Below are 13,301 nucleotides of genomic sequence, written 5' to 3'. Positions count from 1 at the left end.
CAAAGGGTTTGCAGATGACATAAGATTAGGAGAGATAGCTAGTACTCCAGAAGCTAGGATCAGAATTCAAAATCACCTTAACCAGGGCCGTAGCTGGGGGGGGGGGGGGCTGTTAAGGGTTCAATCCCCCCCCAAATGTGTCAAGTTAAAAAAACCTAATTAGTTCATGAATTTAACTGATTAACCAATTCATGAGTAAACCAGTTTTTTTTTTACCTGACACATTTTTGGGGAGGTTGAACCCTTAAGCCCTCTCCCCCATCTATGGCCTTGACTTTAAAGGATTTAGAGAGCTGGGCAAAAATTAACAAAATGAATTTCAACAAGGTGAAAAGTAGGATACATTTAGGAAGAAAAAATGAAATGCACATGTACAAGATGGGTGACACCTGACTCAACAACAGTCCTTGTGAAAAAGCTCTTTGTGTCTTTGTAGAAAACAGGTTGAACATGAGCCAACAATGTAATGCAACAGTTGAAAAAGCCAATGGGATTTTGGGCTGCATTAAAAGGAGTATAGTGTCTAGATAAAGGGAAGTAATGGTGCCCCGTTGTTCTGCTTTGGTCAGACCTCCCCTGGAATACTGTGTCAAATTCTGGGCACCACAATTTAAGAGAGATATTGACAAGCTGGAACGTATCTAGAGGAGGGCAACTAAAATCATCAAAGGTCTTGAGGCCACGACCTATGAAGAGCGGATTAAAGATCTGGGGATGTTTGTTTAGTCTTCAGAAGAGAAGGTTGAAAGGAGACATGATAGGCATGTATAAATATTTGAAAGGCTGTCATAAGAAAGAGGGAGCATGCTTGTTTTTTGCTGCCCTGAAGACTAGGCCATAGGAAATGGGCTGAAATTACAAGAAAGGAGATTCTACTTGAACATTAGGAAGAATTTCCTGATCGTAAGAGCTGTTTAACAAGGGAACTCACTGCATCAGAGTGTGGTGGAGATGCCCTTCTTTGAGGCTTTTAAGCAAATGCTGGATGGCCATTTTTCAAGGGTACTGTGATTGTGCTTTTCCTGAATGGCAGGGGATTCGACTGGATAACTTGCCTGGTCTATTCATACTCTGCGATGTCAGCCTTTTACCAGATTGTTCTCTATTGTTCTAGAGGGTAAAACTAATGGTTTTAAGTTACAAAAGAACAGAATGGACCTATTGGCTGTGGTAATGATTCCACAATGCAACCAATTGCCTGAAGAGGTGAGGAGGCATCATTCTCTAAAAGTTTTCAAAAAGAGATTAGACAGCTATAATCAGAGAATCTGCATTGAGCAGGGAGTTGAATCTGGTGACCCAATAATGGCCCTTCCAACTATATTATTCTGTAATTTTTGAACTGTCCAATACAATTCCAGATTTTGTGTGTGTGCATGATAACTACTTTTGTCTATCACAGGCTTGTTCCTGGGGAACGGTGGATAAAACTAGTTCCGATGATTTTATGTTACAAGAGAGTGCATCTTGATTGGGTTCAAACCAAAGTAAATATTGATTGAAGTAAACCAATTGCTTAGCGGGGTGATGAGGGTCTCCTTCTTTGAATGTCTTCAAAAAGAGTGTGGAGCTGCAGAATCTGCATTGAGCAAAAAGTAGGAGCTAATGGCTCACTGAGCCTCTTTCCAGTTCTATAGTTCTATGACTCTACATTTAAATTTAGGCTTTAAAAGAGTCCTCCTCAGTATAAGTTCATTACCTTGGAGAGCTCTTTAATGCTTATATAAAAAACAGAGTGGATTTCCTGCCCCATTGACATAGGAATCAGAAACTGCTACTACTGGAATTAAATTGTTCAGCCTGATGTTACACAGGAGATAAATTGTGCAAGGCTTCCTCATTAAACCAGAAAACAGAGAGTTATGAAGACTTGTTTTTTTTTAAAGCATAAAAGAAGGTTTTCTCATCCTATCTTATGATATTTTTTTTTCATTTTACAGTGCTGGACAAACTGGGACAAGCTCAAATCAGACAAAATATCTCTAATCTATACGGGAAGCATGTCATGTAAATTGCTTTCTGTGGTTTTTTGTTCTGATGTGGTTTTCTTTTCTCAGAATAGAGTGAGAACTAAGCCTAACTCATTTGCAGTGGTTTCTTTTAACTTTTCTCATCTACTGATGATACCATTTATCACTGTCCTATACTTTATTCTTTCTGTGAGTTTGATGATTGTGTTCTTAACTTAGGGTTGGGAATCACACTGCCTTTCAGATATTGTCAGACCAGATATCCCAGCAGCCCTAGTCAGAACAGTACATTGTGGGGAAAGTTATGTGCTGTGGTTCAACAACATATGAGACCTATATGATTCCCACTTCTACTTTTGCTAGGGTTTCTAGATTTCAGAGCCTAGCATCTTTTCTCCTTTCTTCAGGGCAAACAGGAAGGATCTTAGGTAGAACGGCCTTAAATGTGTGTGGCACCAGATCCGCAGACTCAACTCATCACAGATTAGGGAAGGAGGGACAAAATATTAATATAAAAATTCAATATTTAAAAAGATATTCCAAAAAAAAAGCAGTATGGGACATCTCACCTCTTCCCTTTCCTACCTGGTGTCCTCACAAGGGAACTGTGTCAGAAGCTGTTCTCTGGAAAATCATTGAGGATGAAGAAGCCCATGAGGTGGGATGAGAGACAGAATGAGGAGGAGACAAAACGAGAAGGAAGTCTGGAGCTTGTTTATATAGGGAACTTGAGCACCTGCATTTTTTGGTATCCACATGGGTTTGTGGGGACACGGGGGGCAGCTCTGTGTGTGTTTGCGTGTGTGTGTGTGTGTGTGTGTGTGTGTGTGTGTGTGTATACACACACACACACACACACAAGTATATATGTGTGTGTGTATTCATTACACTCATACTTTTTTCTTTGAATGGTACACTCTGTGCAACTGCTTCTGATGCTGAACATATTGGATTGAATTACGTCACCAGGGTTATAACATTCAATTCTTGAATGTTGTTCATCAAGGCGATATGCTATGATATCATCCCTGGTTTTTAGCTTTTAATGTTGAACTCTCACTGCCTGGGATAGTCCTGATATGGCAACCTTGGCTTTAGGTTGTCTATCTGACAAAGTCTTTCTGAGTTATTGGAATAAGAAAATACAACCTTGTGATGTGAACTAGGTCATACCAGTATATTTATCAGGGTGTACTGAATGGATCAATTCAACATGATCTCAGAAATACTAGTCACTATTTTTTAGCTTATCTTCTTTGAAGGCATTGTTGTTATTGCTTTTTTAAAAATGTTTCAGATCCTGCTTATTGTGTTCTTGGCAAGGAGAACACTACAGAAGATCTGAAACATATTCTGAGTTCTTTTTATCAAGACCTTTCCTATAACCCTGTTACTTCCCCTTTTTCATTTTCACCCTAATATTTTTCTTCCACTTTCTCTTCTTGCCTATTAGAAAGCCTATTGAGGATCAGAATACAGCATATCTAAAATGACAGATTTTAAAATAGAAACTGGGAATTAACTGCAAGAGAGATGTGACAAATTCCAACCCTGTTGGGCTTCAGAAAAGCCCTAAAAACATGGTTGTGTGCCCAGGCTTTTAATCAATAAATGGTGAAGATGACATGGACTGAACTATGGGCAAAGCATGAGGAAGAACGGATCTGATTTTATGTTTGAAATGTATATTTTTAATTCATAATGTATTTTAATAGTTTTAACTGTCTTATGTGCTGTCTTATATTGGTTTGTATGGGCATCTAATCAGGGCCGTAGCCAGAAAAAAATTTCGGGGGGGAGGGGGTTGAAAATTTCGGGGGGGGGGGGTTTAACCCCTAGCACACACCCCTCCCCGCTACAAACCTGTCAATATCTGCTTGAGATAGTGCCTGGAGGGACTCTTAATGTTTTGTGTCTTATAGACTTAGCATGGGGATTTGGTTAACCAGTTAAAATTCATGAGTAAACCAGGTTTTTTTTAATAACCTGAAAAATTTCGGGGGGGGGGGGGGCGGGGGTTGAACCACTAAAACCGCCCCCTCGCTACAGGCCTGCATCTAATTGTTGCCACTGTTGTAAGCCGCCCTGAGTCCCTTCGGGTGAGAAGGGCGGGATATAAATGTGAGAAATAAATAAATAATAAGTGTGAGGATATAACATAGGCATTTAATATTTGTTATTCAAGATGAACTTTGAGTTCTAATTGAAATACAAAGGTAGGGAATAAGTTGCTTGCTGAAGTTTCAATGCATGCAGAAGTACCCTTTAGGTTTGGTTTTTAAAAGTGCACTGCATGCATCGTCTTCTAAGTTCAAAGGGAAAAAGGATTGCTTCTGACTCTCCCCTCAACTCAACACCAGTGATTGAAAAAATGTTGTCTGCACTGATTGATGTCTCTATTCTAAAATATTGATCAGGAGTGCTGAAAACAGTCAAATGAAATAAAGCAGCATTTGGTTTGGTTCGAATTGAAAAATTCATCTCTTGCAACCTTTTACTGATCAGCTCATACCATATTATCTTCTGCTCCTTTGGTCTGGTCTGACATTAAAATGTCATCGATCCCCGACTAAAAGGCCATTGCAAAGAGTGTGGATGTCCTTGCTGATGTCTATTTAATTTTTTTTAACCAAAATTGCCCTTTATTTTAATTTACATTTCACCAATGGATTTAATCGCCTTTCTATTTTGGAGGTACTGAAGGCAACATAGAAGAAAAAGAGGAGGAAGATGATGAGAAAGAATTTCAATGAGCAGCATAATATTATCGGCCATGAGTCCTAAACTGTTCGTTGACTTTGGGGGAAAATCATTGGCTCTACAGCCCATTCCAGAGCCCATTCTAGTGTCCCAGTGGAAATAGTGGGATGTGCAGGGTTATAACTGTTGTATAACCTTCAAATAAGAGTCGTAGTCCAACACTCAAATCACTACACCATTCTGGCCACAACTCCCAGAAAGCAGCTGGCTGGAGGATTCCGGAAGCAGAACTCCAAGAAAAGGGGGTCATATTTTTCACACTTCGAAGAATAGTCTGCAGCCACATAAGGATGTATATAATTCACTGGCTGATAAACCTGACCAAAGGTCTATCAGTGTCAAAACAAACCTATGATACTCCCAACCAATGCTTACAAAGCTGGCAAATGCACTTCTAACAAATTAAATCTTCATACTGGATGTCCATTGCTCTATGTTCATGCTGTACTATACCCCTGGCTTCATCCCTGTTTCCATTTCCAGTTATATGACCTAATATTGCCACCAGTGAAATTTATCAGATTTAACTTTTATAAATTCACATGCATACTCTCATGCAATCACACGTGCAGCATGAAGTGCTCCATGCTATCTGCAAGATGCTAGAAATATTTTAGGTTTTACTTCATTCTGTGTCTTAGACTTTCCCATTTATCCTAAATGCCTTAAAGACACTAGATCTTGTCTGAATATGGAAGCTCAGCAAAGTTAGTCCTGGTTAGTACTTGGATGGAAGGCTGCCAATGAATATCAGATGCAATAGGCTATATTTTTGAGGAAGAAACTGGCAAAACCAGCACTGAGTATTCCCTGCCTAAGAAAACCATATGAAATGCATGGGGGTCACTGTGAGTTGACAGATGACTTGAGGGCTCATACACACACATTTATCTTTTGGGGTATATTTTAATGGCTTATGACAATCATTCATCATAAAAAATTAAGAAGAAAAAAGGTACTTTTGTTAGAAGATTTTCTGACACATGGAACAGAAAACACATTTGGGGTAGTCATGTTGACCATGTTGTCCATACAGTGAAAACAACAAAATCCACAAAACAGACATACTTTTATTGTGCCAATTTAAAAAACCCACAAAATACATTATGCAGTATTTGGGGTTTCATTGGCTTCTTCATCAACCAAAGATGTTAAATGTCATACAGGAGAAAACTGACAATGTTAGAATCACGTTAGAATATTTTGTCTCAGATGTTGCTTCTGTTGTCAGTTGGGATAATCTAGAGCAATATCAATTCAGGCAGAGGAAACTTCCCTTTTTTGGTCATGTGAGGACTGGGTACAAAGAGCAACAAAAGACAGGCAATTGCATTTCTAATCTATTGGCAGCAGTGAAGTAACTTCCTTTGAGATCCAGGCTATGGAATCCCTCTACTATGGAATGGGTCTCCATGTAAAAAATGTCCTCAAAGGTCTGAAATTAGAATGGAATTAGACCAGGTGATACAGTGAGCCATGATGTCTGGAGTGAAACTCCAAATTCAAGTATATCTAGAGTTGCCTGTTAATGAGGTTTAATGGCATCCATTGCCTCTAGATCATGAATATGGATTGTCTGAACACATTTGGCTACTACCAAAGGAAGGAGATTAAACAGATCAGTCTTATATTGCAGGGTTTTTTTCTAGGTTCTTAGGTATTGAATGAATGCTTAGAGCAGGTAATGGGTTGGATGAAGAAAAACAAATTAAAATGGAATTGAGAAAAAACAGAGGTGCTTGCTATCAAGGGTCCATATCTGGGAATAGAGGTGTGTCAACCAGTTCTGGATAGAGTTACACCCCCCCTGAAATACTATGTTTGCAGCTTGGGAGTGCTCCTGAATCTGTCTCTCCAAATGTCAGCCTAGGTAGATACGACGATCACAAGTGCTTGCTATAAGCTTTGGTTGATATGCCAGCTGTGCCCCTACCTAGATTTGGAGGACTTGAAGATGGTAGCACACACACTGGTAACCACAAGGTTGGACTTCTGCATTGCACTTTAGATTGGGTTACCCTTGTACCAAGTTTGAAAACTGTAGCTGGTTCAAAATACAGTAGACTGATTACAGGAATATCTAGAAGTGAGCATATCACACTTATCCTAAAGTCACTCCACTGACTGACAATTAGTTTCTGGGCAAAGTACAAGATGTTGGTTTTGACCATTAAAGCCCTACATGGTTTGGATCCAGGTTACCTACAGGATTGCCTTCTCCTGTACAATCTGCCTGGCACACTGAGGTCTTCTGCAGAGTGTCTCCTGCAACCAGCCAGAACCCAACTGGCAACTGCCACCCAGAGAATGTTTTCATTGGCCACCCCACAACTGTGGAATGACCTGCCAGAGGAACTTCGCAAGCTAAATGAGCTGTCAAAATTTAAAAACCCTGTAAAGACCTACCCACGCAGTCTTTAAACATGAATTTTAAGTATCCTTTGTTTCATCTCTGTTTTTGTGTTTTAGTATGCATATTGTAGAGATACATTTTGGTGTGTAACTTTTATGGAAGTATGTTTTAGTGTGTGTGTTTGTAGTGATTTTGCTGTGCTTATGCATTTAATTGTTTTGTAACCTGCCTCGAGCCATGAGGAAAGGCGTGGAAGAAATAAATTATTACTATTACAGTAAAATCTCAGTAATCCTAGCCCCGGTGAACCGAGGCTCTGGATTATCCAAGGGGCTACCGGCCCCCCTCCCCCTCCCAAAGGAGCCCTCACCCCTTGGAAGGAGCCCACAAGCACCGCTGCCTAGCAGCGCTCGTGGGCTGCTTCTCAAGGAGCGAAGGCTCGGCCCAGGGAAACAGACCATGATCGTGCCACTTCCTCCGGCCTCTCACTCTCCTCTCACGAGAAGGAGCCTCTTCTCGCGAGAGGAGAGGTAGAGGCAGAAGAAAGTAGGCTGCGATCACTGCTGCTGCAGCAGCAATTGTGGACTGCTTCCCTGGGCCCAAGTGTCGAGCGGAGGGAGTTTTCTCCCTCCGCTCGGCGCTTGGGGCTTTAGAGAAGTGCGAGGTGTGTTGCTGCTTAGTGGCACACCTCATGCTTCCCTGCCTGAGTCCAAGCGCCAGGTGAAGGGAGAAAACTCTCTTTGTCTGGCACTTGGATCCAGGGAGGGAAGCGCGAGGCATGTTGCTAAGCAGCGGCATGCCTCCTGCTTCCTTGGGTCCAAGCGCCTGCTGGAGGGATTAGTTTCCTCCCTCTGCTAGGCGCCTGGGCCTAGAATCTGGGTTATCCGATTAATCTGGGTAACCTGAGTTGGGGTCCGCCTGTTTAAATCAGATAACCGAGATTCTACTGTACTATTATTATTATTGCAAACCATATTTTCAAATCGTGAAGTATTCTTCTTTTGATTCTCAGTAATTACCACTTGCTCTGGCACCATCTTTTTTAAAAAAAATAACAGCTAGACTATTTTATGGTGACTGTAATTACATCAAATTCATGATGTTATAGTAAGCTTGTGACATCATGATTCTATGATGATGCCATATAGCAGTGGTTCTCAACCTGGGGACCCCAGATGTTTTTGGCCTACAATTCCCAGAAATACCAGTCAGTTTACCAACTGTTAGGATTTCTGGGAGTTGAAAGCCAAATACATGTGGGGACCCCAGGTTGAAAACCACTGCCATATAGCAAACCATATTTGACTCTGCTATGATGTTTCAAAACTGACTCAGAATGAAGACAATGATTCACACTTCCATTCTGAATGGGCAAATATTTTTGTCCTCCACTTAAGCCTCTACCCAAAGCTAAAGGCAAAGGATTCTTTGAGTAATTTATGAAAACTGCTTTCAAAAGGGTCCCATTTCAACTTAGCCCTAAATGTAGGCAGACTATTATCTCATTGATGTTCATTACTGAAGAGTAACTGCTTTGCTGCCTTTAATTGGTTTTCTTTTTATATTGTAGAAAGCTAATCCATTGGGTGCCTCTGAAAATCCTTTAACAATTTTATTACAGCATCATGCAGAAATTTTAAACCTGTGTTAAGGTTCGGTAAATCTAGGCGAGAAACACTGACAAATGTGGATAAAGCAATTCCTGCAACCATTTTGCCGTGCTGACTGCATCTTAATTATTTTCTCTGTAGTTGTGGCTGGAGACACTTTATTGACTGCAACAGTGCAGCCTTCCCTTTGTGCTTTCTTCCTTATTCCCCTAGTTTTACCTCATAAAGCAATGCTTGTGTTCAGTAAGGAATTTATTTTTATTTGACAATAATGTATAAATGTTTAAACCCCTGTGAGGAAGGAATGGGGAAGGGAAGCAGCCTAATCCAGATAAAGAGCTTTCTTGTTAAGTGTGGCCATTTAGCTTTGTCATCATGACCAAAACAAGTAAACACCAGTGTTCTGAGTGCCTCAATTACTCTTTTTTCGCTTTAAGATGCTGCCTGGAAAGGCACAGGAGTTATTACTCTGGATAGAAATGTGCATCAGAAAAGTACCGCTGTAGCGTACAGGGCCCCCGGTTGGGCTATTTGCTTGTCTGGGATTGGAGAAAATAGATTTTTGTTGTTGTAGTTCTTTCTCCACTAAACCATACAGGGACATGAAATTACTTTATCTCTGCTCATCTCTTATCAGATACATACAGTATTCTTTATCTGTAGCAACAGAAAAATGAAAATCCACAAACCCTCAGCAAATTTGTGACTGATCCTTGGCCCCACAATGTACTTAACTAAAGGTTCTGACTTTCTGCCTCCAAAATGTCATTTGTTCTACTCAAACTTATATATATATTTAGAAAAAAACAGAAAAATCTTAGCAGTAAGGGCAGCTCGCCCCTGCGCATCCTATGTCTACAGTTCTGGCACTAGTTTAACTGGATGAAAACAGCACAAAACAAGGACATTTGTAAAACTCAAACACACATATATAGAACCATTTGGAATACCACTTTTCATTTTGTGCAATGCGGCTGTAAAGCCAGGCACTTGGCCCCACAGCCAGGCTTCCTTGGTACTATCTCTTATATATCTACAAAGAAAAGTTATGCACATTCCTTTTGCAATCATCTCCTAATCAATGTATATGTGTAAAACAGGTTTTGATCCAATCAACCCATGATCAATATCTCCACATTAACCCCTTTGAGTTTAACACTTCAAATTGCCTTTTATATGTCTATTTCAGGGTTTTTATATACATATACACAGAAAGTATCCATTCATATGCTCTTCTAGATGCTTGTGATCAGCTAAGGAAGATCTGGTGTTGAGATACTGCTTTAAGATCCCAGAAGCTATGCATCCACATCAATGTAATCCACTAAACAAAACTGAATGTATTTAGCAATAACTGACACATACCATCTCTGATGTAAAAAATAATTTCTTTCCCCAGTAATTCCAGGAGAAATTAGGAGACAATGCTGGTGAATCAAAGATTTGACTATTGAAAAACCAATCAAATTCTAGACATTTAAAAAACTTTATAATAGATAACAAATGTTCATAGTTTTAGCAATGAAAGGCTTAACAATGTTCTTTAAATGTTGAAGAGTTACCTCGAAAAATCTAAATCTTGTAACTATTATTATTATTATTATGATTATTAAACTTTATTTGTACCCCGCTAGCATCTCCCGAAGGACTCGATGCGGCTTACAAAGGCCAAGGCCTCAACACACAATATAACAATACAAAACAAAAAGCAAATTAAAAACAATTAAAACAGTATAAACAACAAGCAATAACAATACGCTAATCCAACCCCCTGCAAGAACTAATCCCCCATTTTTTAATGTCCACTTAAAGAGCTGGTTTTGGAATCCTACATTTTAATAATAGTAATGAATTCCGCAACTATTTGGCAAATAAGAAAAACTTTTGCAAAATAAAGGAACTGACAATGCTTGGAAGGGAAAAAATTAAACACGGAAACACAACATTTATAGTGGTTCGAGTTGACGTTATGCTTTCTTAAATATTTTAGCCATTTTTTAATGTGCATGATGACTCATAAATTTTAAAAGAGAGTGTATTAAAAATCTATACTTATCTGAAAACTGTCTAATGTACATTTGTTCAAGAGTTTACCAAGGAAGTCCTTCACAGTAATTATGCACCTCTTTCATCTCCTCATACTTATGTCATAATGGTAGACATTTCAGGGATAGCTCTCTAAGATGAACTCTATAATTACAGATCAATTACCAAGCCAGGTGTTTGCCTTTTCACTTGAAGCTGATGGGTCACTCATCAAATATAGGCATTAAAAAGATGAACGGATAAAGGTCAGAGTTCTCTTGATATTATTGGTACAGCATGTTTACCTCCTAAGGTTACAAAGATAACCTTTTTTTTTTTAAAAAAAAAAACTTTATAAAGATGTTTCTGTAAGTGAAAATCTCAGATTTCATAGGACTACTGAGTACTTCAGTAAATTTTGTATCCTTTTTGGCTTTGGGTTTTGGATCACTCCCATTTCCTTTCAGTGTAATCTTTACTTAAATTTGTGTTGACTACGGGGTGGTTGTGGTGTTCAGAATCCTATTATTCTGGCAAAACAATTGTCTGCCAAGAGAAATACACTTCTAGCAGCACAATCTTCTTCTGCCAGTTCATCACAAAGATCTCCCAGAAGAGTGATCTAGCAGCAAAACCACTCTGCTGAGTAAGATCTACAAGCAGAAGGACTAAAAAGAGACAGATATTTGTAGTGTGGGAAACAAGGAGCTGAGATCCACTAGATCTAACAGTACTTCATCACAATAGAGCACCTATCCACTTTAAATCCAATTGCTGCCACCTGCAGAATTCTGGGGTTTGTAGTTTAGTAAGGCCCAGGACATCTCTGGCTGAGCAGTTTAAAGGCCCCTCCCTGAACTACAAAGCCCAGAATTCTGCAGGAGACAGTAACTGGATTTAAAGTGAATAGATGCTCTAGTCCAGGGGTCCCCAAAGTACGGCCTGCGGGCCACATGCGGCCCACCGGATCCATTTATCCAGCCCCCGGTGGCAGTGGCTCCCTCCTCCTCCACCAAGCAAGGTGCATATAGCGTGAAGGAGAAGGAGGAAAAGGCGCACACCTTTCTTGTCTCCCTCCCCCCATGGACACCTTTCCTGCCACCGCCACTGAGGAAGGGCCACAAGGGGCGAGGAAAAGGCGTGAGCCTTTTCTCCCTCATCCCAAAGGCAGCTTTCCCATTGCCGCCGCTGAGGAAGGCAGCGGGAAAGGTGCGTGTGGGGTGAGGGAGGAGAGAAAGGTGCATGCCTTTTCCTCGCCCCCCTCACACTTTTCCCGCTGCCACTGCTGATAAAGGTGCACACGAGGCAAGGAAAAGGCGTGCGCCTGTCCTCCATCGCCCAGCTGGCAGCTTTCCCATTGCCGCCAAGGAAGGCGAGCATGGGGCAAGGGAGGAGTGAAAGGTGCGTGCCTTTCCTGCCTCCTCGCTCGCCTTGCACACTTCTTTCCCGCCTCCTCCCTCACCTGGTGTGTGCCTTCCTCAGCAATGGAGGAGGGGAAACAATAATGGAGGCATGCCTATGGCAAAAGGAAGAGGCCTCCCGTCTTATCTTGCCAAACAGACTCCCTCCTCTGCAGCCCTGTCTGGGTTTATTTTTCTTGAAGATTAGCAATCTCTTCCAACCCTGATTATTACAGTATTGTTTTTGTTGTTGGTTAGGGGTGCTTTATGTTTTGGTTCTCAAAGGCAGAAGGGGGTTGGACTATATGGCCCAAGGGGTGTCTTCCAACCATTTTTATTATGGTGGTATTATTATTATTATTATTATTATTATTATTATTATTATTATTATTATTATTATTATTATTGGGTGTCTATCTGTCAGGGGTGCTTTGATTATGTTTTGGTGCACAAAAGCAGAAGGGGGTTGGAGTAGATGGCCCAAGGGGTCTCTTCCAACCCTCTTTATTATTTTTATGATGATGATGATGATGATTAAGATGATTAACATTGAGGCTGTATTTGTTCCCTTTTTTCCCTTCAAATTAAGATATGTCCAGTGTACATAGGAATTTGTTCATAGTTTTTTTTAAAAAACTATAATCTGGCCCTCCAACGGTCTGAGGGACTGTGAACTGGCCCCCTGTTTAAAAAGTTTGGGGACCCCCTGCTCTAGTCTGAGGAAGTTCTTAAATGGTTGCACAATGGTTGCATCTGAAGGCTGATTCAGCATGAGAGGCTGGTTCAGTTCTTAGTTCATAAGAATTCCACTACTAAAATTACTTTGCCTGTAGGACCAGATGTGTTTGTACTTCTTGCTTAACTAGTAGCCAGCTACAAAGATCTGGATGTTAAGGCAAATAAGGACAGAAGAAGGGGAGGAAGGAAAAGAGAAGTGAAGCTAGGCAGAGGAGACATCAGCTGATCTGAGAGAAGAGGTACCACTGCCAAAATGCCAAAGCCTTTGTCGGATTAGGCTGCCAGTTCTCACTCAAGTGCCTAGGCAAAGAGAGGTCAGCAGCCGCTAAGAAGGGGATGTCGGAAAGCCTGGTTGGAGCCTCCCACTCCCCCTTTTTCCCACTCTCCAATGCAGAAAATCCTATCTTCTGCATAAAATAAAATAAAAACACGTGTTTGTAAATTA

Source organism: Anolis carolinensis, chromosome 4 (assembly GCF_035594765.1).
Source record: "Anolis carolinensis isolate JA03-04 chromosome 4, rAnoCar3.1.pri, whole genome shotgun sequence".
In the NCBI taxonomy this organism is placed as follows: domain Eukaryota; kingdom Metazoa; phylum Chordata; class Lepidosauria; order Squamata; family Dactyloidae; genus Anolis; species Anolis carolinensis.
The sequence above is the reverse complement of the archived record's forward strand: the minus strand, read 5'-3'. Positions refer to the sequence as shown.